Below are 5548 nucleotides of genomic sequence, written 5' to 3'. Positions count from 1 at the left end.
AAGGAGAGAGGATTCTCGCTGGATCCTTTTTGTGAGGATCTTGAGGATTCTCTAATCACATTCGTTCATCGTACATCGTGCATTCAGTTTTCATCAAGTACTGTTTATATTCAATTTTAAATAAAAAAATTTACAATGATTTCTGTTCACATGATGTACGATGAACGGATGTGATTTGAAGATCCGGCAAGGATCCTCTTGCGACGGGGAGAACTGGTTGCTGTCAATTAATGCTTGTTTTTTGGCATTGTCGCCAGTTAAATGCTGACATGTGTGTATGTACGTTTGTGAAGCGTTATTTGATCATCTCACAACTACTCAAAAGTCACAGATGACAGTTGACTGAGAGTGTAACGCTGTTTTGGCATCAGAGAGAGAATAATAAGACAATCTCCAACACCGATCCGGCAAAAGGGCCGAAAATAACCAAAAATAACACGAAAAACGTTTTCAACCAAGGAAAATGCCAAAAAGCTCGTAAGTCCTACCGAACCAAAAAAAAGAAATCAAGCCAACCGGCTGGCCCAAAGGAGCCAGCCATCTAGCTGCGGGCCATACGCAGAATGGCTTGCAAGCGGAAGGCGAAGGCGGGAACCTCTTCAGGTTCTCCCTGGAATCGAAGAAGCTGAGGCAAACCGAGGGTTTTGGAAAAACCCCAAAACGTAGTCCTCCCCATCTCTTTAGGTGATTCCCTCTCTCTCTGCTCTTCTTTCTCCCCATTATTTATGCTTTAATCTGGCTGTCATTTCCAGATATTTTGTCTTATTTTTTGTAATTTAATCGTTGGAATTTAGGCATAATTAAGTGCATGGCAGCTGTAAGTTGTTGAGTTGTGTAAAATCCATGTTTTGATTGTTGGGTTTTGTTGATATAGATGTTTTCTCATGTGGGTTATTCTTGGATTTTGGTTGATTTTTCCTCTTCAAAATGCGACCCTTTTGTACACATATATATAGGGATGGGCAAAATACCCATGGGTTTGGGTAATCCCGGTTACTCGCCTATTTAAAGTTTGCGGTTACGGTTATGTATAACCGTTTAGACAAATAAACGGTTATGGGTATAACCGTTTATCCGTGAAATTTAAATGGACGGTTATAGGCATTATCCGCAGTTATAACGGGTATCTATTGGTTTATAGGTATTATTCGTTGTTATAACGGATATCCATTTACTCATTTAATTTAATATATGTAAAATTAAAAAAAAAATTAAAAACCCTCAGAGAACTCACAAAATTGAATTCCACCGAAATTGAATTGGAGGGGCGAATAGGGTTTTGTGGGTGAGAGGATGATGGTCTTTTGACTACTTTTTCCATTTTGGTTTTGTGTTAATGTAACCGATTCATGTTTGTAAAGTTATAAACTGATTCATGAAATTGCCATACAAGCAGCACACTGTTATATCAGTGGTGTTTTATATCAGTTGGTTTTGCGTAATGCCATTTTTTTAGTAAAGGAACAGTTGATTGAGTGGTGTTTTATATCAGTTGGTTTTGCATAATGCCTTCTGTTCATGCTAATTGGTGTTGGTGTTCCTAAATGAGATACTAATTCAATTTATACATTTCTTTTGTAGGCCGCTTTTGGTGAGAACGAGTCGACAATACTTTGTGATTGAACATGTTCGAAAGTGTTTAGTTTCAGAATATTTTGGAGCTTTGAATCATCTAGTATTTAAGATAATGACTACTTTTTGTTTTTAGAAGCTTTACTTTGTAATCATATGAATTATAATTAAAGACTTGCTTGGGTGTAGCAGAAAAATATCGTTCGTAAACTATTATTTCAATTATTGGAATTGTATGAGGACTTAAATGATTAAAATAGGGAAATGCATGCTAAAATGTACCTATAACGGTGTTTAATTGTCAGAAAACGAAAATATGACAAATTTTTATTTTGTAATTTTCAAGTTGTTAAAAAAAACATGTAGACGGATGAAAAAATGGGTAAATGGGTAAAAAAAGATAAACGAGTTCAAAAACGGGTAAATTGTTATGGTTATGGTTAAATGGGTAAATGGTTATGGTTAAATGGGTACACGGTTATGGGTATGGATAATCGTTTATAAACGGTTATGGTTATGGGTATAACCATTTATGCAATTACCCAACGGGTAAACGGTTATGCGGGTATGTATATAAATGGTTATGAGTAAATAACCGCGGTTACCCGCCCGTCATAACCGTTGCCCATCCCTACATATATATAGATACACACAACACACTTCTAGTGTATGTTTTTCACACTCAATTTCTTCACTTAGTTACTCAAAGCTCACCGTATTTACTCGCAGCGGCCGGTTGATCGAAGAAAAGATTTGTTCCCCATTTTACCTCTGCTGGCTGTCTATTTTTCGAACCCCAGAAAGATAATTCAGTAACCCTTGAAATTTGGAAAGAGGAACTTACACTTGTATTGAAATTTCTTTATGATCTTGTTTTGAATTCCGATATTAATTTAATTAAAATAATAAATTATGTTTAGTCTTATAATCTTCCAACTCCTTTGGTTGGAGATGGTTTTTTGTTACAGGACTATGTTTGGCCTATGACCCTCTGACCCTCGGTTAGAGATGATAAGAAATACGGCATGACACTGTTCATTAAAATAATAATTTCTTGAAGGGCTATAGGGCTAAAAGGAGCCATCTTAGGCCATCTCCAATCGAAGGGTCCAGAGGGCCAGAGGGCCGAAAATAGCCTTAAAACCGTCTCCAACCGAGGGCTAGGCCAGAGGGCTCTGGAATCTGGGAGGGCCCCACGGGATCGGAGAGGGCTGGAGGGCTGGCTTAATTTTTTTTTAATGTTTTCTATTGCTGTCGGTTAAAACCGACAACATTAAAGAGGTTTTATTTATTTTTTTAATAGTTCTACTATTAGTGTCGGTTATAACCGACACTAATAGTTTGAATGTTTTTTAATATAACGGCTAGTAGCCGTTGTATTATTAGGCTTTTTTTTTTTTTTAATGAATTTAAACTTTTTTTTTCCCTTTTTTTTTCCTTTTCATATTAATCAAATTTTGTTTCATATTTTTTTTCAATTCTATTTTACAAAATTTGTTTCAATTTTTTTTTAAATTCTATTTTTTTCCTATAACTTCTATTTTACAAAATTTGATTCATATTTTTTTTCCTATAACTTCTATTTCACAAATAATAAATTATAGTTTTTAAATAATAAATTATAGTTTGGCCCTATGACCCTTTGGCCCTCGGTTGGAGACGGTTTTTTGTGACAGGGCTAAAACGAGCCCTTTGGCCCTCTGGCCCTCGGTTGGAGATGGGGGCAAATATGGCCCTGTACTGTTAATTAAAATATTAATATCTTGGGGAATCTTGGAGGGCCAGATGGCTCAAACGAGCCCTCTGGCCAGCCCTCGGTTGGAGATAGCCTTACCCTCCTTCGTTGGAGATGGCTTAAGCATGAATGGATCGGATCTTGTTGGGTTTGGTCAGCTGGAACCATTGAACGGTGGGATTTTGAGATTGAGAGTTAACGATGTTTTTTGGGTGCGCCAATGTATTCATACCAAAGTTTTGGAGGCCGTCGGATTTCATCTTGCGGCTAAGATTGAATACCGGGTGACCTTCTATAAACTATTTTATGTCGAAAATAGTGGAAATCGCAAAGTTTAGTAGACGGGGAACAAAAGCAAATTGGACGGCTTGTCGAAAATACGAAATGCCCGGATCGTTGGTATCCGTCGGCTTCTTGAGCTTGTCGTTGAAAACCTCCATTGTTATAGTCAGGGGCGGATGGAAATAAGGACTAAGGCGGTTCCAAGATCATTCGAAGTCGAAAAATATATACGTGAAGGTCTTCCCCTTACTCTACAGATGTTTGGTACGGGTTCATTTTTTGCTTACTAAATATTTGATATAAAGCATGCTAGGCATATTTGACATGTTGCATCGACAACACTTGACAAATTCTCTTTATATTGTTAATCAAATTGCTTCAAAATATGCCAGTATCTATTGACATATGGACAACAAGCCGACCAAGTAAATAAACTGATTTTTTTGCACACTTCATGCTTTGTTCCCATCTTAAAAACTTGTATTAAATACTGGGACCCCCAAGGTTCAAATCATGCATAGATCCACCATGGTTATAGTGTTCTCCGTTGGCATATTTTGTGCGATTTGATCGGTTCGATTTAAATTACCAAATCTCTACCTATCTTGTTTTTGGAATGAGTTAAATTCAATTTTGCAAATTATCGTTTGACGAAAGTGTAAAAGTAGATCATTAAAAATATAATTTACAGTATACATAAAAGTAAAATGCAAGGGTTAGTTACATGATGGGTAAGTGTGTTTTTCTTTCTAATATTTTATTCTTAAAAAATTTTAGTAGTAGTCATCTTCACTTATAAGTGAGATGTCTTAAATTTGAATATTGTAAATGACAAGTTCAAATCAATTTAAAAATATAATATTGTGTAAAAACAATTATATATATTTAACTCTTGAAGTGCATTTCTCTAACATTATGTGTTCTTAGGATTACTTTATTCCTACATGCACGACCAAATACTTGAAACTAGAGCATGTAGGTTGGCATTCTAAAGTTGTAAAACAAGCAAATTTTTCAAAATTACTTCAGAAACTCGTATCATCGGACTCCATATTATTACTGCTAAATTTGATCGTGAAATGTGCATATAAACTAGTGTTACACGAAGGAACTTAGGATATACATTCACAACAAAACCCTAGGTGTGACGGACGAAGGCAACAAAGTCAAGAAAATGAAAGTCTTCCTCAAAGAGGAGAAATTTTTATGTATATCAGAACACAATTTGATACATCATGTATTATATTTTAAGAGAACAACACATTTACTTATATTATGATACATGGTGTACTACATTTTGTTTTAGATATACAGAAAAATCTCCCGAAAGAGGGAATTACATTACATTAGGCCGTGATAGTCAAATGGTCATGGAGGACGTTGCCTTTTGGACCTTCATTTGTACCGAGTACTTCTATTCGACCATCTCAAATCTATCCATCCTCCAAAGTCCTTTACGCTTTACAAACACGATCTCCTCGTCCTTCTGCTGCAGCTGCTGAGTCCATCAGTTACCTACATATACTGTTAATGTGGGGTCCACCATACCAAATCACATGCAAGAGTGGGCTCCAACGTAGTCGGATCTTGAAGCCGTGATGGGTACGTCAATCTTCCACAGTAGTCCGGATGTATTATTTCTGGCGTGGGCCATAACATGCTGCTGTGGATCACAGTGTGGAGGAGGAGGAGGAGGAGGAGGAGGCGGGACCATTGCCGTGTAGTAACCCTCTCACAGGCGAGGCGACGTTCCTCCTCAAGTCATTGGAAAACGACTCAGCCATTTCAATTAACAAATTTATGCCAAGAAAATTCAAGAGTTCAACATAATTCTAAAAGAAGATGGACAAAATTGTGTTAACATCCCCACGTGAGTGATATAGGGGCTCACTCCGTAAGATATAGATTGTTCGAATCGTTAAAATACATTGCGAAATAAATCATACGAAATAGGTGTAA

General features: G+C 36.6%; 1 long non-coding RNA gene across 1 annotated transcript; it reads left to right on the top strand.

Annotated features, from left to right (window-relative positions):
• The first annotated feature begins 243 nt into the window (after window positions 1-243).
• On the top strand, window positions 244-1803 carry LOC126602613 (uncharacterized). The gene is made up of 2 exons (XR_007616174.1): window positions 244-684; window positions 1582-1803. It is a non-coding gene; the product is annotated as an uncharacterized LOC126602613 (long non-coding RNA).
• Window positions 1804-5548: the final 3745 nt, after the last annotated feature.

Source organism: Malus sylvestris, chromosome 1, assembly GCF_916048215.2.
Source record: "Malus sylvestris chromosome 1, drMalSylv7.2, whole genome shotgun sequence".
NCBI classification, from domain to species: Eukaryota; Viridiplantae; Streptophyta; class Magnoliopsida; order Rosales; family Rosaceae; genus Malus; species Malus sylvestris.
Note: the sequence above shows the minus strand (reverse complement) of the source record. Positions and strands in the feature narration are given on the sequence as shown.